This window comes from Sus scrofa, chromosome 1 (assembly GCF_000003025.6).
Source record: "Sus scrofa isolate TJ Tabasco breed Duroc chromosome 1, Sscrofa11.1, whole genome shotgun sequence".
NCBI classification, from domain to species: Eukaryota; Metazoa; Chordata; class Mammalia; order Artiodactyla; family Suidae; genus Sus; species Sus scrofa.
The window spans coordinates 38,961,718-38,984,244 of record NC_010443.5 but is presented as its reverse complement, the minus strand read 5'-3'; the positions used below and the strand labels follow the sequence as shown (position 1 = coordinate 38,984,244).

General features: G+C 37.3%; 1 protein-coding gene and 1 long non-coding RNA gene across 8 annotated transcripts in view; both read left to right on the top strand.

Moving 5' to 3' along the window:
- NKAIN2 (sodium/potassium transporting ATPase interacting 2) overlaps window positions 1–22,527 on the top strand; it is a 1,025,964-nt gene that overhangs the window by 55,971 nt on the left and 947,466 nt on the right. The window lies entirely within an intron of this gene.
- Window positions 993–16,461, top strand: LOC106508857. Its single transcript, XR_002338512.1, has 2 exons — window positions 993–8,045; window positions 9,267–16,461. It is a non-coding gene; the product is annotated as an uncharacterized LOC106508857 (long non-coding RNA).

The following is a 22,527-nucleotide window of genomic DNA, read 5'->3' as shown; positions in this document are numbered from 1 at the left end:
CAGAAATCAACATGTTATGCTGAGTTGGAATTAGGCTTTTAACCTTGTCAATTTTAAGTGTATGCAAACCTAGATGTGATGGAAAAGTCTGTGAAACAGGGTAAATTGAATGGTTTTCCTTGCTAACTTAATTCCTCATAGGCTAAAGGTATTACCTTCTTCCTGCTAAACCAACTAGGGTGCTGCTTTTGCCTCACCGCTTTAAAATGAGCCCATTTCTTACTTCTCTGCTTGTGAGATCATAAGGCCAAATAAGGGAGAGATATATGTAGCTATGTGCTGTTTTGATTTAAAATCCCTACCCCACAGACTTTCTTGAAATCATCTAGTCTAACTTGTAGACGTCTGTTGCATAGACTTCTTCTAATCCTTTGTGATCTGCGTTCTGCCTTTTAGAGGTGGTATTATCTTAATTGTGATGACATAAGTGATCAGATGTTAATAGGAATAAAAATGATTTTTATATCAACACTGCATCAAGGAAAATTAGGTTTATACAGGATGTGAGAGCAGTAAATTCTTCAGAGAAAAAAGTAGCAAGCAGTATTTGCAGATGGACTTCTTGTCATTACAATATTCTTCATATCCAGGCTTCCTGGTGAGATTGCTAATGGAAAATACTGTTGGAAATTTCTTTCCTAGAGGTATTCCCATTTCATTTACACACACACACACACACTCTCTTGGTTATTCTTTTTTTGGCAAGTATCTAGTGAGTGTCCACTCTGTGCCAAGCACTCTATATCTGTGTCCTTGAAGATGGGGAGGCAAGGTTGAACATGTCTTTGGGATCATTCAGGCTAGCCCACTGTGTAGGATGGCTAAGAACTGAAGTAAGTTGTTGCCTACACACAAATGCTTTTTTTTTTTTTTTTTTTTTTTGCCTTTTCCAGGGCCAGACCCACAGCATATGAAGGTTCCCAGGCTAGGGATTGAATCAGAACTACAGCTGCTGGTCTATACCACAGCCACAGCGACGTGGGATCTGAGCCGTGTCTGTGACCTACCCCACAGCTCACAGCAACACCAGATCCTTAACCCACTGAGCAAGGCCAGGGATCAAACCCGCAACCTCATGGTTCCTAGTCGGATTCGTTAACCACTGAACCACCACGGCAACTCCTACACACAAATTCTTTACCTCAGAGTTCTAGGCCTTGACTGAAAAGCTAAGCACTTCCAAATGTGCTTGCATCTCCTGCTAAATCCTCCTGGGTTGCCGTAAACAATGCAAGTGTATCTCCCATAGTGAAAGTACTCCATGAACGTTTACAAGGGAAAGCACATTTTCCAGTCTTTCAAAGCAGTTTTTCACAAACTGACTTGGGAGAATTCTCAATATGTTCATGCCAATTTGCTGAAAGATGGTAGAAAGGAATTAAATCTTATGATAATGATGATTTCCTTCTCCTTAGCTCACAATTAAAATATTTCAGCCAAGCAAAAAAATAAGTATTAATGTACACAAATTGCTTTACTATTCAGCAAAGGGATCTGAATAATGTTACTATTATTAATATTTTTAAAATAGACAACGTTTTAGAGCAGTTTTAGGTTCATGGCAAAATTGAGAGGAAGGTGCAGAGATTTACCATATTCCACCCCCCCACCCGCCTTATTTATACATAGTTTCTCCTATTATCAACATTTCCCAGCACAATGGTACATTTGTTACAATTGATGAACCTACATTGATACACTATAATCATCCAAAGGCCATGCTTTACAATAAGGTTCACTCTTGCTGTTATTCATTCTATGGCTTTGGACAAAAGTATAATGACATATATCTACCAGTATGGTATTATACAGAGTTCACTGTTCCAGAAATCTCCTATGCTTCACCTATTTACTCTTTCCTCCCCTCTTGGATTTTATGTTTTAATGCTTCAAACCAAGTGGCATGTTCCTTTGTAGATGGAATTCTGTGCCTAGAGTTCAAAATTGTGTTCTGGTTCTACTACATATTATATGACCTTGAGTGTATCACCTAAAAATTTTCTTAGAGTTTGTTCCCTTTTCTTTAGAATGATTAAAATAAATATAGTTTTGGTCTCTAGGGATTGTATTTGTGAAAATTATTTATAAACTGTCAGGAATTATACAGATGTATCATTGTGTTTAACTGTTGGACCAGCTGTCACTCAGAACTCTTGATTTTAATATTAAAACTGATGTATCTAAAATTCAGACCTAATAGTCTAAAAGTGATGGTTCCCTACACTGGTCACATCAAGAACTACCTGAAGAGCTTGAAAAAAAAATCATTACCTAGGTGATGGGATGGGATTGAGACTAGGAATACACACACACACACACACACACACACACACACACACACACACTATATATATATACATACTTTTTTTTTTTAAGCTCTTGCATGATTCTGTTGTGCAGTCAGAGTGAGAATTGCTGGTATAAGTGTCAAGTCCTTCAAACAGGAGGACCATTTTAAATGATCAGGAAACAACATTCCAATGCCTAGCACAATGAACTCCAACTGTAGCCAAGAAATAAATAGCAGATATTCTTTGTTGAAAAGCTCTTATAATGGTGGGTACTGTTAGATGAAGGTGGAAATACTGACACAAAGAGTATGCCACAGTGATTATGAAACTATACTCAGCAATGCCTGGAAATATTTTACTTTTGTCTTTTGGCTAAGATGAAAGATTCTTTAGAAACCTGTACTGGAGCATATAGCTTGGATTGTTGAATAGCTGTACAAATGGATAATGAGATGCCAAGGAGGAGGAGACAAGGAATCTACAGACTAATGCCAACTTGTGTGTGACTTTGAAGTGTGAATGTTAGCACAGTGTTGCATTCCATTTAAGAACTGGGATCTTTTGACAGAGACCAGGGAGGTGTGCTAACTTTCAGGGTGCACCTCCATTTCAGGTTAGACAGAATTCTGGATGGTTGGCCACAGAGCATCCATATTTGGAGAGAAAGGAGTGTAAAGCACAGCATCTCTGCTAATTTTGAAGAGGTCTCACTTATGTTACATCCAGAGTGAACAGAAAAGCTCTCAGACTTAGTGATATTTCTACTGAATTATTCAAGCTAAAATTGACATGGTGTCTTCTACTTAAACTTTCCAATAATTTCTTGTTTTCTATCAAAAAGTTAAAATCTCATTTTCTTGACACTCAAGGGCTTTTGAGAGTTTGACAACTTGGTTTCCCTTTACTCTACTTGTTCAATAAGTCCTATCGTTTTGTTTAACCCTTAGGAAACCTATCTCATTCATCTTTGATTCATTTTTAGTCACCCTTAGAAATAGGAGAAATGGTCTTATTGATAGCTTTGTGCCTTCATAAGCTGTTCCTGAAATGGGTTTCACGTGAAAGTGGTGTATTAGAAAGTGTTTCTGGAGAAACACCAGTTGCAGTGTGGGCAAGTAGACATGGCGTGGAAGGAAGAAAAGCAAGGGTGAGATTTCCAGGAAAATCCCCCAGAGGTGGGGCAACATGACTCAGTCTTGCAGGAGAGCTCTTGAGACAGGATGAGGCACACTTTGGAGTTGTCCGAATTAGGAGGCAAGGAGGCTGTAGTGTTTATCTTCATCCCTTTATTCGTCGGCTAAGGGCTGATGATAGGAAGGCAGCATAATCTCTCTGGTGCTTGGCAGTTTCCATTGGTATAGACAAAAGGAGCCTTTCCACATGGAGCTACAGATGCTGATGTTGGGGGTCAGAGCACATTGGAGCTGGTGTGTAGAAAGCTGGTGAAGGGATCCAAGGGAATATGGGCAGGAGTGCCATGTTTTCTTAAACTTGTATGTTAGATTATTTCTTGGATTAGAAGTTTCTTGAAAACATATATTATGTGATTTCTCTTCTATCACTAACCCCTGCAACACCTTATCCAAAATATTAAAATTAATGCCTTAAAACAGTATTTATTCAGTGATTGAATGAATGAGTTAGGGTTTCTGTTTTCCTTTTTATTCTATCTTCAAGTGTTTCTTTATATCTCTGCCAGGCCTGTATATCAAGCTACAAAATATGTGTACTGGGAATGTTATTGGATGTGATGAGAACTCTCTCATGGTACTCCTTACAGAACCCCCTGGGCTCAGTCAAACAGCAAGGATGGCAGGAATCCAGATTAGCTGTTATGTAGGGAGCTGACTTGAGATGTCTGAAGGTAAAAAAGGACTAGATCACATTTTCTTACTTAGCTGGGAAGGACCAGAAGAGAGCTGCTGATGTCAGCACTTGGAAGTTGCCAAATTATTATTATTACTTTTTTCTGAGTTAAGGGCCAGTGTTGGGTCTACAAGTTAATGTCACCAGCAGAGTCCAGCATTTTGAATTGAGACAGTGAGTAATCAAAGGACTCATGCTCATTGTAGAAAATGCTCATTGTACCTACCCATGCTCATTGTAGAAAATGGCCTTTTTGCTGCTTAGTTGCTCTAACTCTTCCTTGCATGAGCCACACCCGTTTTATTTTAGTAGATGCTCCTCTTGCCAAGAGTTCATGTCAAACATTTCTCGTCTCTTCCAGGACTTTATTTAACATACCCACTGTCATGGAAAACTCCGTAAGGAATTCTGGGTGTCTAGAGTAGATGTGGTGCTCTGTATAAGTTTTTGGAATCAAGAAAGGAATAAGTCAAATGTATGTTGTTAATTAAACACACAAAAAAAGTTGCCTCAACTTTTGAAGACAGAATGGTAACAACCAGACATTCTCTAGAGTCATGTCATCATCGTCATGTTGAGTATTATCATTGATATACCCCAAATAAGCACCATGATTAGTTCATAGCCCACATTTTTCATACTATGCACCACACAGAATAATAAATAAAGTCACATATTTTAATGTGAATGGCAAGTTGCTGGATCAGTTTCCTATAACTGGTTAGTAATACTTTGGAGAAAAAAAAAGATTTCTACTGTGACGGTGAGAATGCAGTAATTGCCCCTGTGAAAAAACATCCTACTTCACCTTAATCTTATTCCCCATGAGTGGATCCATGCCAAAGTTTACTAAAATGTAATGCCCTTTTTATACATAATTCACAAACCTACAATAGAAAAACTCAATGGTATCTTCAGCTTGCAGGCAAGGTACATAGTTAAGAAAATCTGAGTAAGAATTGCTCAATATTTCTCAAGTGCAGTGGTCACAAAGACGAGAAAACCTATAGGAAATGTAATATTAATAAAAACGAAAGCAGAGAATTAGACCAGACATTCCGTTCATTCATTTCACTAACATTTTTTATACTATAATGAAATCTTGGTTATTGCATTATCAGATAAACAGAAGCAAAGCACTGTGTTAGAAATACTAGCCTTTTCATTGTATTTATGGAAGCATAAGGAAAAAATAAATACAAGTGACACTCAGGTACTTGGAATAATGACAAAAAGGAGGAGAATATTCAGTAGAGAAAAATCAGACTCATAAAATAATTCATTTATGTGATTTCTAATGTTTATCGGCAGTTTACCTTTGAATGGTTTTGTGAAGGCGGATTTTCCTTTTCTTATTTTTCTCTTAGAGCAGGGTAACAGGTTTAAAGGTGAACCATGAGGGAAATTTAATTTCAAAGATGTATGGGAATCAGTGCTTTCAAAACAAAATTTGAAATATACTTTGCCATGCCTTTTTATGCTGTACAAAATCCATCATTCATAAAGCTACTGATTTTGACAGTGCCTCTCTGCAACACAGGACATAACGCAGAGCAATCAAAAGGCATTTTAATTTTTAAAATGCTCTCATCTGCTTTTCCATTGCCTTTGGTAGCTTATACAATTTTAGAACACATGCCGCATGCCAAGTTGTCTGGCTTTATCTTCTCTATAGAGGAAAAATGTCACCACAGCAGTGTTGACTCTTTGCTGGAAATGGAGATTTTTCCATGGATCAGACATTATGGACATCAAAATATTAACAATTACAATGATTAGTTAACAGTATTTGCTATACTTAAGTACTTTTTATATTCCAGGTGGCGTGTCAAGTCCTTAAATACATTTCACATTTTATCTTCAAAGCAGTCATACATAATGCTCATCAATATACACAATTTACAGGTCAGGGAGGTGACACCCAGAGTGCACAAGTAACTTGGGCAAGGCCCTGGATATTAATGGTGAACAGCAAGCAGCTGGGGGGAGCACCATAGTTTGGAGAGGGTGTGTATTTCCTGAGCTTTTCTGGGATGACTCATAAGGTCATTAACTTCATTAGATCTTCAGGCAGCTCCTTGAAAGATGCTCAACCCTGAGAATGATCTAAAGTAGCTTTGGTTGGGAGTTCCCTGATAGCTCATTGGGCTAAGGATCTGGCATTATCACTGCTATGGCTTGTGCACTGCTGTGGTGCGGGTTTGATCCCTGGCCTGGGAACTTCTGTCTGCCACGGGTGCAGCCAGAAAAAAAAAAAAAAAGTAATAATAAAGTAGCTTTGGTTTTCTGGGCATTACCTTGACTGGAGCAGAATCCGGGGACTATTCCTGTTATCATCCTGGCCTGGACCAATCACTGAAACAGAAATGTTCTCTTTGGAGCAGCATTCATACCTCTACTTTGTCCAGAATGTCATTGCAGTCTAAAATCAGAGTCAGGCAGGTCGAGATGAGTTTGGAAAATGTTAAAATAAAATATTACACAAAGAAATAGTGTAAAAAATCCCTTTACATAAGTGAATGTCATATCTTAAGCAGAATTTGCAGTAAGTCTGAAATCCTTATTACTCATTGCCATAGGTTTCCAACTTACTGCATTTCTGAATTTTCCTAATAGCATCTCCTCTCTAATTTTGATGAGTTAAAATATTGTGAACAAATATTATTGCCCTTCTATCACAATACATATGGCTGAGGCAAACTTAGTGAAAAATATTCTTGGATGTTTTAAGTCTGACATTTAGAAATTGGGTGGCACATTAAAAATACTCCCAAGGTGACATCATATTTCCTACTGATTCTGGGAACCAATTTGAACAGCAAACATTTATTTTTTTTTTAATATGAATGTCACTTAAGAGGGCTTTGACTGTTGCAAATTGACCCAGAAGTGATGGGTGAAAAATGATATTATCTAGCATGTTTCCTTTATGGTTGGAGGTCTCCGTAATTCTCAGAGCACCATATTGCCACCTGTCCTTGTCAGACTGTTAAAGACCAGCCAGCGTTACTACGGTTCCCTGTCAGCCACCCTTATTGTACTGCACGTGCCATGTCTGAGGATGATGGAAATGAGACAGATATGCTGGTGTTTTTGCATTAAGGAGGCAGTTTCTGAGTGACAAGGCTATTTGTGTACCAAGCACATAAATATTGCCTGATGATGTCTGAGTTCACTTGGATTCACTGGAGAAAACTCACATGAGTGCCAGAGAATTAATTGCATTGCTTAGTCTTATGGTGAATCGATTAAAATGATGGCTATATTTTGAGGAATTTTTGGTTGGCCTTATTTGTTATACCCTGCAGGGTGTAAATGCATTTTTAGCATTTATCAGGGTTATGTTGTTTTGAAGTTTTACAATTAAGTGCATTTTACCCTTCCACAGTGTATTTCACTGCGTGATAGTTTCAAGTGACCAATTACTTAAAGACAACAAATTCAAAGTAGTAGTTTAAATGTTGCCTATATTCTTGATTTCTTTAGATTTCTTACATTTCTACTTATCATAATGAGCTGTCAAATTTATATGGCCTGTTTATTTTAGACCTTGGAACAAAACCTCTCTCTTGTTTTCAGGTGCATAAGGCTAATAAATGTTTGAGAATTAACTAGAGGTCTCATAATTTTTCTGAAAACTTTGTGATCCCATAACCCTAATGTTATAGGTTTGTAAAAACTGTTATTGTTAAACTGAGGTGTGGTCTGGAATATAAAATAAATTTTATTTGTCTTCACCCTCTGTCTCGCAGTACCCAGAATCTAAATTTGTGGTTATCCAGTTATTATGATTTATCCTTGTTTTAATGAATAGCAGTTAATAAGATAATCTCTCATTATTAATGAACTTATTATTTGATTTCAGGAAAATTATTGAAAGTAACATTGGTATGTAAGTATGTCTTTCTTTATAAATTTACTCTATGTTATCACATCTATGGTTGCTTTTTGGAGAAAATGCAAATAAGCAGAATCTTGCCTCAGGGTGTCTGGCTTACAAATTACAACATTGCACAAACCATTTGAGGAGAAAGTGTTAATGGATTGGAAGATAAATAGTGTTTCTCATGAGGTTGTGTTAACTCCATAAGTCTGTATCACCCCACATGCTTGTCAAACACACAGATTCCTGGCTCCACCACAGCCCTACTGTTGGGACTAGCCGCTTATAAAGTGCAAGCCCCCAAGTGATTGAGTGCACTTAAGTTTGAGAATAGCTGGTATCTTTCAGTGCCCTCCTTCTCTAATTAAGTAAGTTTTGTCACATTGGCAATATAAATAGCTTTGTGATTTCTGGCACCTAAAGCAAAAAAAAAAAAAAAGAGAGAGGCTCCTAATTTTCACAATAATTAGATCTAGATTTAATTATCTTCTTTCTTATATTTTTATTTCTCATATTGAAGTATAATACTCTTAAAAATATTGAAGTATAATTGATTTACAGTGTTGTGTTAACTTCTGCTGTACAGCACAATGATTCAGTTATACATGTACACATATCCATTCCCATACATGTTATCGCAGGATATTGAGTAGATTTCCCTGTGCTACGTAGCAGGTCCCTGTTGGCCATCTGTACCATATACTGCAGTGTGCATAGGCCAATCCCAGACCCCCAATCCGTCCCTCCCCCCTCTGAGGTATAATACTCTTAAATGTTATTTACTTATTTTTTGATGGGGGAGTGTGATGGACTGCTTTAGCAATCTAGGAAATCTGTGGAACCTCTGTCCAGAAGAATGCCTGTTTCATTTTTGTATACAGTCAGGGGTTTATGAAACACCTGGAGCTCATCATGGTCCATAAAATAAGAATCCCTGTGCCAGTAGGATCTATCTCATAATTAATATGAAACAGGCCTGTGATTTAGAGATTTTTTTTTTTATATGTGATCATAGTTCAACAGTACAACCAAGCACTTTTAAATGTGTACATTATTTTCTGGTAGTCTATAATGGTTCCTAAGATCTATAAGCATGTAAAGCTGTAATTATGAAATTAAAAAATGGAGTTCTTCAGACAATGCATAGTGGCATCAGTGTGTAAAGTGATTGCATTTACTCAGTACCATAGAAATTCCAAAAAATTCTTTTTTTTTTTTTTTTGTAGAATGATTACAACCAGAGAAGAATTTATGTTAAATCAGAGCATATTGTCACATCACATTGACATGGATGTATCTCATAAGACCTATAATAAATTTTTACATGAGAAGACATTTATTCAGTTCTTTTGGATATAAACCCCAAAATGGGACAGCTGGATCATATGGTAGTTCTATTTTTAATTTCTTGAGGGATCTTCATAGTTTTCCAAAGCAGCTGCACCATTTCACATTCCCACCAACAGTGAGCAAGGGTTATAATTTCTTTAGAAATGTCTAAAATTGTCTTCTGGTACATTGCTGCATTCTATTTGCTAATTAAAACAAACAACAACAAACTCTGCCTCTATATTCTCTGATTATATAAATCAGAGAATTGATTATATATTGTATTTACTATCATCAGGTATTTATGCTTTCCTTAAAAATTGAGGAAGTTGCTGTATTTCCTATGGTCTAGATACTTTAAATAATTTTGGAATTCTCTACTCTTTAAAGGTTACAATAGAATTCTTCTGTGAAAAAAAAAAGATGATTTTTTATGTTCAGAAATTTATTTGACACAAGACAAAACACACAGTCTTCTAGTATAGCTCTTCTGAAGGTTCAGCATGCTGAATAAAGACATGTTTAAATAAATGTTTCTTAGGAGAAAAAGACCACACGTATGGAAGCATAGAAATATCAGTTGTATTCATCAGACACACTGCAGGCCAGAAGATCAAAGCTTCTGATTTCATAATTTCATTTAACCTCTCCAAAATGTAGTCAGCTGCCCCGAATGTCAGTACAATTGTGTTTGAAGAGTGAGAATGACACAGATTATTGGCCTGACAAGGCTAACCTGCTAAACAAAGATATACTGGGTTTATCTGATGACTTGGAAAGATAGTGTGAATGTGCTGTTTCTTCTGTCCTTTTGAGAGTGTCTTAGGGAGATATGAAACTGATAAATGATAAGTATCCACTCATGGGAAGAAAGGAATTTAAATGTCTTCCCATGTATTAGGTCCTAAACTGTCCTTCCAAGCATTATCTTTTTATTTTCTAAACCTATTTTGCAGATATGAAAATAGAGGCCAAGAGTATTTAGAGGGAAATATAATTTGTCCAAATGCACGTGTGCACTTATGGGAGAGGATGGCATGGAGTTGCAGAGGAATGCCGGCTGGATCAAGTTCAAGTATTGCATTTAGAGCTATGCAGACCATTCTCTCCTTGGTAGAAGAACTTGAGAATCTAAGCTAACAGACTTCAAGTCAGACTTTGTGAATCCAATTAAGACCATATTGGTCCAGTATTGGAAAAGAAGAGCAATGAGCAGGAAATGAGTTTTACACCCTGTTGAAGAGGATTGTGGAGGCAGTATCAGAAAATTCTTGAAAATAGGGGGTATTGTGCTGGAGACTTTAATTCAGGGCGGGGCTGGGTAGGCAACCATGATAATGGGAATGGCTCGGAGACCTGCAAACATTCAGGTAGGTGAACTCATTATTTTGAAAGTCATTCTTATCCAAAAGATAAGATTTTATCAATATCTCTTTATAAATACTTATACACACACACACGAACTTCTATGTTGTATGATTATGTATGTGTATGTTTGTTAAGTTTCTTGTTATTTTTTGCTACTAGAATACTAGTTTACTATTTAAACAAAACAAAGAAGTATCACCGAGGACATGAAGTACGAGCTCATTTTTGTTGAGCGATGTAAGAAATTAAGTCACAAATAGAAGCTATTCTTTTGAATCGCTATAAGAATTAACTGTCCCCTTCAGCAGAAGTACCAATTCTACATGATCAGTACATTCTTTCCATGTAAATTGACCTATATGGGAACCAAGTCACAGTCAAAAAAATACATGATGAGTTGGGTGAATCAGTGGAGTTGGTCATGACGGAAATACTCCAATGGACCCACGGTTTTCAAAGACATACTATGGTCTTTTAAGTTATAGGACCTCACTTTAAAGAGACAGTCCAATTCTTGACAGATTTCCCCAAATCTCTTAAATTATAGGACCTCGCTTTAAAGAGACAGTCCAGAACTTTGACAGATTACCCCAAATCCTGTCGAGCAGCATTTTTAAGAGTGTGTCGAGAGGAAATAGTTTTGTGGTTGGCTGTTGGTTTTGTTGTCCACCCCTAATTCATCTGTAACACTCTTCCACTGATTGCTAGGAGAACAGTGATCAGCTAGACGTTTGCCTGTTTCCTTTAGAGAAGGGGTTTACTTGCCAGTACAACCCCTTCTCTTTAGTTAGAGAATGTGGAGTGCCTGCTTTATCCTGGGTACTGCGCTGGAGGCTGGCATCGGCTAGTCCTGAGAACCTCACCAGCATCAGCAGAGCTCCCCACAAGTGCAGGCTGGAGAAGGAGCCACATGGAGAAATGATGCATCCATCTCCCTCTGCAAGTGTTTCTCTGCAATGAAAAATATGTCAGGGGGCATCCACACAATATGTAACCTCCAGAAAAAGTAAAGAGGGCTGACGCTGAGGTGATTGAGAACTAACTGTACCAACATGTTCCAAAGTTTTCAAAGGTTAGTGTACATAATAACCTCTAGTAAACTTCCTGGAGCTTTCCACATATGAAAAATGATCTGTCCTACCTCTTTCTCTTGCACCCTTCTCTTTCTTTTGTATTTCTTATATACTGTCTCTTTGCCTCTAATTTAATCCAGCTTGGTGTTTGTCTCCTTGAGGAAGCTAATGGAAATAATAGCTAGTGTTGTGGGAGTGCTTGCAGTGGGCCAGCCGCACTGCAGGGAGCCCTCCCAAAGTCGCCGCTCCTCACCCCAGCACTGCCTGGTCGGTGTTCTCCACAGATGTCTGGTGGAAGGGGAAGAGGCCAGGTGGATCTACACTGACCAGTTCCTGAATCTGTGTTCCTTCCAGAGCATGCCATCTCCTGTGCTTATTAAAGGAACGAGGGGCAGAGGATTATTTTTGTATAAGTGCTTATCTCAGTTACACCAGATCCTCTAAATCTTCTGTCTACTTTATTTTTATTTGTTTTATTTTATTTTATTTGCTTTTTAAGGCTGCACCTGCAGCATATGGAAGTTTCTGGGCTAGGAATTGAATCAGAGCTATAGCTGCCGGCCTGTGCCACAGCCACAGCAACAGCATATCCAAGCCACATCTGCAACACACACCACAGCTCAGGGCAACGCCAGATCCTTAACCCACTGAATGAGGCCAGGGATCGAACCCGCATCCTCATGGACACTAGTCTGATTCATTTCCGCCGTGCCACAACAGGAACTCCCTCTTCTGTCTACTTTTAATAAAGACTCATAATAAATTACAACCAGAAGAAGCAAATGTAAATGTCAACTGAAGCCAGAAACAAGAGGAAGTCCATTTTATTTTAGAAGCATTTCTTAGAGGTGATGAGCGCAGTTTTCTAAATATCTATTCAGTGTCTCATATTCTATTGTGTGTGTGTCCGAAATGAAGTCAGTCTATAAAGGGCAATCATGTAAAATGTATTCATGTATTTCAAGTTAAAATTTATGATGTGCCATAATATGAGATGTCTCATTAGTTTATCATCCTGGTAATACACTACTAGAAGACATTTCGAACTGACAAAATAAAGGCACATTTTTTCTATTCCTGGTAAAAACAATAACCTGAAAGTCACACTGAATTTTATTGACATTTTACCCTGGGTAATGTTGAAATAAGTATTTCTAATTCTGTCATTTTAGGGGGTAAATCCTAGAAGATATGTCAGATAATCTCATAGTTAGATAATTAATTTCATTGCTGTAATTTACTTAGAAAACATCAGAGTATGAAATGTAACTTGTATGTTTTTTTTTCCTTCAGATTATGTTGTGCTATCTGGACTTTAGGTATTGTCATAACACACATTTTTGGTTAAATTTTGTTTCTGTTTTAATCCCCATTTAATTTATTTTGATACCTGATTGGCATCAAAATTTTATTTGTATTATAACATTGCTAGTTAGCTGTGTATTGCAGAAGTGAGGAAAAATTAAATAAATAAGGTTAATAGATTTGATACTGTGTGTTTGATAATTTGATGCCAGTTAGAAATCTGTATATCTGAGAACAACTTTGAAATGAAAAATGTGCTTTTATTATTAGTAGTATAACTACCTGCATCCTCCTGGAAGCTGTAATATAATCAAGCAGTTTTCAATCCAGATTCTGGCTTTGTTACTCACTGCATTATAAGCTGTGTATCTTCTCTCAGCCTCAGTTTTCTCATATGTACAATGGGAGGACTGCTCATTCATTGTTGTCCTGAGGAGTGAATGGCATTTATAAAGTGCTGAGGAGGGTACATAGCACTCCCTGTGTCACTGAAGCTCCATAGCTTAGAACTGTCATTAACAGGCCCTTCCCCTTCCCTGGTGTCTCTGTAGCCAATCCTATACAAATCCAGTTTTCCCTCCTGTGTTAATGCTGTTGCTCTTGCCCATTTTGATTATCATCACTTTATTCCAGACTCTTATCACTGCTTACCTGGACTGCGGTTGCATCCTAACAAGCCATCTCATCGCCTCACTCTTCCATCTCAGTTCATTGTCATTGCTGTTAGGGTACCATTCATTCATGATGGATAAATGGTAAAACCTTTACCATATTCTAATTTTTTCTAATATCGTTTTGCGTTCCAATATTGCATCTTAGCACTGCTCCACTGTATATTCCCTCTGAGCTAATAAGCTGAACTTCTTTTTATTCATACTTATTCTTCCTCATTCGTTACTATTGCTCTTGAAGTTCTGTCTACCTACAATAGCCATTCTTACAATCCATTTCTCATGGTTTACTTCCATATTGGATCCCCCAAAACATGTAATGTCATCATCTTTGTACCTCAGAGACTTTGGTTTCTGTCCCGTTATAGCATATACCTTTTCTTTTTCTAGCATGTATTATAGTCAGTCATGTAGCTACCATTTTACCCTTGCTATACTGTAAAGCTTTCTTTGGATAAAGATTTAGTCTTATTTACCATTGACTCCCTAGGAACAGTTGGGGCAATACACATAGCAGGTGGCCACTGAATTATTATTTAATTGAATAGCTACATCTCCAAGACCCCCGCACCCTTTCCTGTTATCTATTCTGTTTCTAAAGGTGTACAAATCACAATAATCACAGCCTGGTCATTTTCTAATGCCAGATGGTCTCTGCAAGAATCCACAGGAACAAGGATAGAAGGTTGGAGCTCTATGGAAATGGAGGGGAAGACAGTTTTTTTTTTTTTTTTTTTTTTTTTTTTTTTTAAAGCTTCTATAGTATTAGTATATATTAAAATTGAATAATGTTGATTTGAGTTTTGTACTGTGTTAGTTTGGAGGCTCTCTGCCATGTCACTGTTTGTCTTAGGTAACTATAACAACACTGTAGACTGGACTTCAAATTCACTTACAACCCCTTGCTTCTTAACTTTTACTTTCAAATAAGGTTTCCTTTTGTACCACTTTATTTTTTATAGACAACCTCTATGAACTTTACATTTGGACCAAAAAACTGGATAATTATGATATAGAAGGATTTAAAAAGTCTTCTGATGCCTTCTTGGGGTTTGCAGTATCCTCAGTTAAAATGTGATTAATGATCTCACTCCTGAGACAATTGTTTGTAACTAAAGCATTGACTCACAGAGAAGCTGCTTTGACCTGTGGGCAGTGCTTGGAGCAGAGTAGGTATATCCCTTGTCCCTGTCCTTGCCTGAAGCTTTTCTGGGCCTAGAAAAACCCAGCCCATATGCCCATGCTCTGTGCTTAGCACAGCAGTGCAGCACTTAACTCTCTCACCTCATAGATACAGGCACCATCTTCATCTTCTGTTCGCCTTGACGGTGTCCATCTCACGATGGAAAAAGACACTAATTCACCAAAGCTCAGTTATTTCTACTATAGCAATAAAGCTATGTTATAACTCAAGTCATATAGTTATCATGACATATATATTTAAAGAAATAAAAAAATTCATATTCTACATTTGTACACTTCTTTCTTTTATCTGTAAAGATCAAACTGTCAAAGAGCATATGATAATTTTTTAAAAAACAAATATTACCTCCTCCAGCCTGAGTTTACGTTTTCTTTTTTGTTGTTGATTCTTTGCTTGTTTTATTTTCCTTCCTGTTATTGAAGACATGGGGAAAGCATAAAACAAAGTTCTGGGATCTATAGTCAGTTTCTCTCAGATTGCAATAGCCTGTCTTAAATATTATAAGAAGTAGTGAGACTATAATTGGTTCCAGTGTTGTGAACTTTATGTTGTAAATAAATTGGCAGGACAAGGTGGATAACTTACAGAGTGAAATTTAATGATCCTGTCCCCTCTGTTTCAAAACCAAATATATTATCTTTTCATCTTTGGCTTCTTAAATTCATTCATTCACTGATATTTATTGATGGATTTCCACCTACCCAGTACTGTAGGAGCTGGAGGGATCCTAGTTAAACGCAGCCACATCTCTATTCTTCTGGAGTGGTCTAAGCCCTTTTTTGGCTGCTGTGACAGACTACCATAGATTGGGTGGCTTATAAACAACAGAATTTATTTTTCACAGTTCTGGTGATAGGAAGTCGAAAATCAAGGTACCAATAGATTCGGTATCTGGTAAGGGCGTGCTTCCTCATGGCAGTCTTTCTGCTGTCTTCACATGGTGGAAGGGAGCTCTTTGGAGTCTTTTTTTTAAGGATACTGATCATTCATAATGGCTCTTACTCTCATGGCCTGATCACTTCCCAAAGGCCCCCACCTCCTAATACCATCACATTGAGCATTAGGTTTCAACGTATGAATTCTCAAGCGACATTCAGACTATAGTAGGAGCTTACCTTTTGTAGGGGCAGAGAAGCCATAAACAAACATGTGGCAGGGCGAGAGGATAGAAAAAGATGTGGAGGACTCATGATGCAATTTCATTTAGAATAAATAGTCAAGGCAAGTGTCTCTGATAAGGTGTCATGTGAGCAAATTATGAATGAAACAAAGGAGGGAACCACGTGGATGTCTGGAGGAAAAACATTCTGGGAAGGGTAAATGCAAAGGCCCTGGGGTGGAACTGCACATGGGAAAGTAAAAATTTAAAAATATAACAAAAATACAGATTAGATAAATTGCACATATATTCACTACCCAAATACTCTGTATTTGCTCCTGAGACCAAAAAAAAAAAAAAAAAAAAAAAAAAGTGCTACCTGAATCTCAGTTAACCACCTAAAAATTAATTGGTTATATAGAACAATCGGTAAAAACATTATGTCAACATTTAATAATTAAACTTTTACATAGCCAATATCCTGGTTAATTATCTTTGCTTTTGTTGAGGCTTTATTGCATTTTTATGGTCATCTGTGCACCAAGAAGCACTTTCACATTTTTTTCTGTTCTTTTTAATTAAGTTAAATGAACTATCCTAGAAAAGACCAGATATTCTTAGGACTCTTTTAGTCAAAAAAGGAAAAAAATATTGTTAGAAGTCTCTTAAAATTGTCAGCAGGTCAAACACAATTTCTTTTGATATGAGCAATGCATGAGTATGAGTATTGACAAATTAATATATAAAATGTCTATTGTGTCATTTATGAAATAAGTCTCTTGGAAATTTTGATAATTTAATTCTAATGCTTGATTTTTTTCAAAGCAATAAATATTACAAAGTTTGCAGAAAGTCATTAAATACTAATAAAAAGCTGTATCTGATACTATATCAAGGTAAGATGTCTTTAATTTCAGCTCATTCTGAAAGTATCCTAATAGAAAGGCAGCTGTACAATGGCATCTGTTCTGGCATTTTTACATTATTTATTAAGCTATATTGAAATCTTTACCTCTTAAACTTTTCTTGTAACCATGCTTTAATTTTTATGGTTGATTCAAAACAAGAATAGAGATGTATACATTATATTTTACTTATTTTGCTAATTTTATTATTTGTGAATAAAACATTTCTAAATCTTATCTTTAATATAATAAATCCAGTTTTTATTTTATTTCATTTCATTTCATTTTTCTCTTTTTTGGCCTCCCACAGCCTATGGAGTTCCTGGGCCAGCGATCAGATCCAAGCTGCAGTTGCAACCTAGGCTGAAATTGCAGCAGTGCTGGATCCTCAACCTGCAGTGCTGGGCCAGGTGTCAAACCCATGTTCCAGTGCTCTCAAGACGTGACTGATCCCATTGGGCCACAGTGGGAACTCTAATCCACTTTTGTTTTTAAAAATAATAATACCAATACTCTGTGGAGTAACCTTCAGAATTTCAAAGGTTTAATATATACTATGTAGTTAGGTAACCTTCTAGGGACCATGTGTTTCCAGCATTCTGGAAACCATTGCTGCAATGCCAAGGTCAGCAGTAGTGGAGACAGTTGGAAAGAGGCATGGCTTTGTTAAATAAGGGGAAAACAAAAATACATGAACAAGTTATAGTTAGGGAAGATTTAGAGTGTGCAAGTCATTTGAAAAACATAATTTGTGCAAGGCAAGGTTTTTCAAGACTTTTGATTATACAGTGTACGAAAATGTATTTTCTTCTACTTATGTTTTCTTAGACAAATAATCTAGCTCTTTTTGCAAAATGGTAGAAAACAAATTGCTCCCAAGGGTACCTAAGAAGTATTCTGTAGATGGTTTTGCAGTAATATCTCCCTAGAATAAACTAACAGAATGATTTATTGCTTTGGTAAATCTGACTTTTCCCATGGCAGATGGCTAGAGGCAAATTTTCCCTCATGCATTTCACTTGAGGACCTTACATTCCCAGCTTCCCCTCTTTCCTGTACCCTCAATTTCTCCCTCATATCAGCTCTTTTCTCTCTCCCTTCAACCTCTGTTCTCATTACCCGGTATAGTAAAAATATAGTTTATATTCATTGTCCCACTTCTTCAAGTCCCTTTCCTTCCTCAACCTATTATAATCTTCTTCCAAGACACTCCACAGAAAGGTTCTAAGGAAACAGGTTAGGCTTTTAAATAGCAATCATAGCACCCACTCTTTTAGCACTTGACCCTCCTGTTGCCTGAGCAGCATTTGGCCATGGGCTACTCATGTTAAAAGTTCTTCTTCTTCCTTATTTATTATAGTATTACTTCCTTTCTCTGGTTTGCTTCAGCCTCTCTGGGTTGCCTTCTTTCAGCTTTTTAAAAAACTTACTTTCTCATCAACCTCATAAATTTGTTATTTTTTTAGGTTCTGTTTTTACCACCAACCTTCCCTGTTTATAAAATTCTCTGGCTTTTCCATGGTGATATTTCCATAACTATAGTTTCCATAATACTGTATAAGTAAATGATGCCCCTGTTCCTCTGTAGACCTTGCCTCTGGGCTCTAGAGTGTCATCTACTTTTTTGCTGCTGAAACTATAACCCAGGGACACATCTTAGTTGTTCAAAACTGTAACCCAGGGACACATTTTAGTTGTCTGAAACTATAACCCAGGGACACATCCCTCACCATCCCCATCTAATCAGCTATGAATTCTTCTTGATCCTACCTTCTGAAGATCTCTGTCTGTCTCTCTCCTTTTTTTTTCTTTCTTTTTTTTTTTTTTAGGGCCATACCGTGACATGTGGAAGTTCCCAGGCTAGGAGATGAATTGGAGCTGCAGCTGCTGGCCTATGCCACAGCCACAGCCACAGCAACGTGGGATCCAAGCTATGTCTGCAGCCTTGACTGCAGCTTGCAGCAATGCTAGATCCTTAACCCACTGAGCAGGGCCAGGGATTGAACCCACATCCTCGTGGATACTAGTTGGGTTCATTACTGCTGAGCCACATTGGGAACTCCCTGAAAATGTCTTGACTTTTTTTTTTCATCTTTCATTTCTACAGTTACCCTTGGATCTTAATTACTCTCACTTGGACTTCTTATTGTAGCTTTTCTTTCACATATATAATTCCCCATTTTAAAATCTGTTAATGACCAGGGTTCCCATTGTGGCTCAGTGAGTTAAGAACCCTACATAGTGTCTGTGAGGATGTGGATTCTGTGTCTGGTGTTGCCCCAAACTGTGGCATAGAGATGCCCCAAGATGCAGTTCAGATCCAGTGTTGCAGTGGCTGTGGCGTAGCCCAGCAGCTGTAGCTCTAATTTGATTCCTAGCCCAGGAACTTCAATGTGCCACAGGTGCAGCTGTAAAAAGAAAAAAAAAAATATATATATATATATATATATATATATATAATTTATTAATGACTAATGCTGTTAGGAACAAGTCTGGATCCTCAGTTTCTTGTATTAAACTTAAAGTCCAGTGTATTGATTGAGCTGTTAAGAGCAAAACTTGGGAATCCGATTACTTGTGTTCAAGTCTAAATTTTACGTGAGTTTCACAAGTCGTAGCTCTCCTAAGTCTTTGTTGCTTTACTAAAAATATGAGAATAAAAGTACTTATTTCACAATATTATTGTTGAACTGTTTCATAGTGTTCCTGGTACAAAAATGGGTGCTCAAAAAATAGCAGCTATTGTTAATTGTGGTTTCCAGGTTGTTTTATACTATTTCAAAATCTCTGCCTTTGAATAAATCATTCTCCAGTCAAGAATGCACTTTCTCACCTTCATTTTATTATCCAATATTTAGCTCATTTTCTCTTCTCTGAAACCTTCCCTAAGCGTATTCCATCTCAGCTCATCTCCCCACCTCATAATGTCGTAAAGCTTTTGTGGTATTTAAGCATCCTTTTTCCATTCGTTGTTATACTGCTGGGTTCTGTTCGTTGGCTTACTTCTGTCTTCACTGAGATTGTGAGTTCCCTAGGGGCAGGGCTATGTCACATGCATCGCTTACTCTCCAGCACCATTGCCAAGATTCTCAATAATAATTTGAAGAAAAAAAAAATGACTGACTGGTGGAATAAATTAATGAAATATATATAGCAGGAATATCTTTTCCATGTTGCTTTTCCATTACAAGTGCTTTGGTACATATTAAATGATTTTTTTATTATTAAACTTCTTATGATATTTTTTAATAAAAATGAAGTAATGAAAATGAAAGTAAATCCGTTCTTCCTGACTACAAATAAGATGTAATCCCAAGTTGAGATTTCCAGGAAAACGTGTAGAGGGTTTGCTAGTAATATCACTGATTGATTAATGTGAACAGACAAGTAAAATGGTTTAGAGATTAATCAGTTACAAAATTATTTATAAATCTTTGCGTTTAATTTTGTTCTACACGAATATAAGTAAATAGAAAAATCTAATTACAAACCAAATTACTCCACTGATTTCTTTAAGACCTTTCACGTTTTCTGTAGAAATAAGTTACTTCACCACTTGCTCCACTATACCTTGTACTCAGAATTCTGAGTAGTATTAGAAATTAATAATAATGATAGGATAAATGATAGAAAACATCTGGTCAGTTCTTGTTTGTATTTTGTAGATAGTGAACAGGTTTTATTTTGCTTTATTTTGTTTTGTTTTTTTCCGTCTTTTTAGGGTAGGGCTGCACCCGAGACATATGGAAGTTTCCAGGCTAGGGGTTGAATCAAAGCTGCAGGTGCTGGCCTATGCCACAGCTCACAGCAATGTCAGATCCTTAACCCACTAAGTGAGGCCAGGGATTGAACCCACCTCCTCCTGGATACTAGTCAGTTTTGTTCCCCCTCAGCTACAGAGGGTACTCCCTAGTTTTTTAAAAAAAGAAAAAATGGAGGATAAAAAGAAAGGAAACTACCTACTAATCAAGTATAAGAATTTATCAGGAGAAATTTTCCTATCTCAAATAAAGTCTGTTGTTATTTGTTCTTTAAATCCTAAATGTCCATAGAACTAGAAGGTGCTGAAGAGTTGGTTCATTTAATCCTAAGTCTGAGCACTTTGAAGACAAAATAAAAAACCAGGGATATGTGCTTTCAACCAAAGGGAAACAGAACACCTTGAAAAGGAAATTTGCTTTCAATAGCTTTGTCATTAAATTCAGAGTCTATATTTATCAAATGGGCCTTAACTTGAGCAGTCCTAGCCCTTTAATTGACTTTTATCTGTATGTTCAAGTATGAAAAGGAAATCTTCTGAGGTTATTGCATTGGCCATTAGCTATTTCCAGCTTTAAAATGTGGAAAACATTATAGATTTTTCATCTTTTAGTCTAACCAAGATCAGAATGAGTGGGTTCCCTTCTTATAGCCCCTTCCAGAATGCAAAGTTCAGGTGGTTGTGAATTAATTTAAAAACTAAATTATTACCTTGGAGTTCCCTTTGAGGCGCAGCAGAAACGAATGCGACTAGGGACTGTGAGGTTTTAGGTTCCATCCCTTGCCTTGCTCAGTGGGTTAAGGATCCGATGTTGCCTTGAGCTGCGGTGTAGGTTGCAGACGCGGCTCTGATCCCGCGTTGCTGTGGCTGTGGCGTAGGCTGGCAACTGTAGCTCCGATTTGACCCCTAGCCTGGGAACCTCCATATGCTACAGGTGTGACCCTAAAAAGCAAAAAACAAAAAACAAGCTAAATTATTACCTTGTTAAATTTGCATCAGTCTTGGGTTACAGTTCATACTTAAAAGAAATAGGGAGACCATAATGATTCCTCATCTCTAACTGGGAGCTGAAAAAATTGTGTAGTTCAGCATCTATGGGGACATGTTTTAAGTCACTCAGTTTGATTCATGACTCTGCAGTTTCAAAGTTTGTCTCATTGGGAGGACTCTGGGGCAACATATGCTTTTCTAGTTTGTCTACAAAAAGCTTTCCCCACAAGGGGCTTGTTCTCTATTCATGGCACCCACTTACCACAAGAAGGTGTTTACTTATAGCTGGTTAACAGGAAGAGTCAATATTTTTTTTGAGACATAACCCTGGTGAAAGCAAAAGTAAATCCAGTAATTTTTAAGAGACAGTGCCACAAACCATTCTGTTAAATGGGAAGAAGATGGGCTCGCTCTCTCTCTCTCTTTTTTTTTTTTTTTTTTTTTTTTGTGGTCACACCCATGGCATATGGTAGTTCCTGGGCCAGGGATTGAATCCAAGCTGCAGCTGCAGCTGCAGCCTACACCGCAGCTGTGGTAACACCAGATCCTTTAACCAATTACACTGGGCTGTGGATGGAACCTGTGCCTCCACAGCAGCCTGAGTCACTGCAGTCAGATTCTTAACTCACTGTACCACAGCGGGAACTACAAAGACGTGCTGTTTTTAAGAACTAGTAGTACGGGTTGATTTTCCATAAAAGTGTTTACATCTGTGTTGTCTTTTTATGGTAAGATGCAAGTGTTTTGACAAGACTTGATAATCGCTACAACATTTTACAGTGA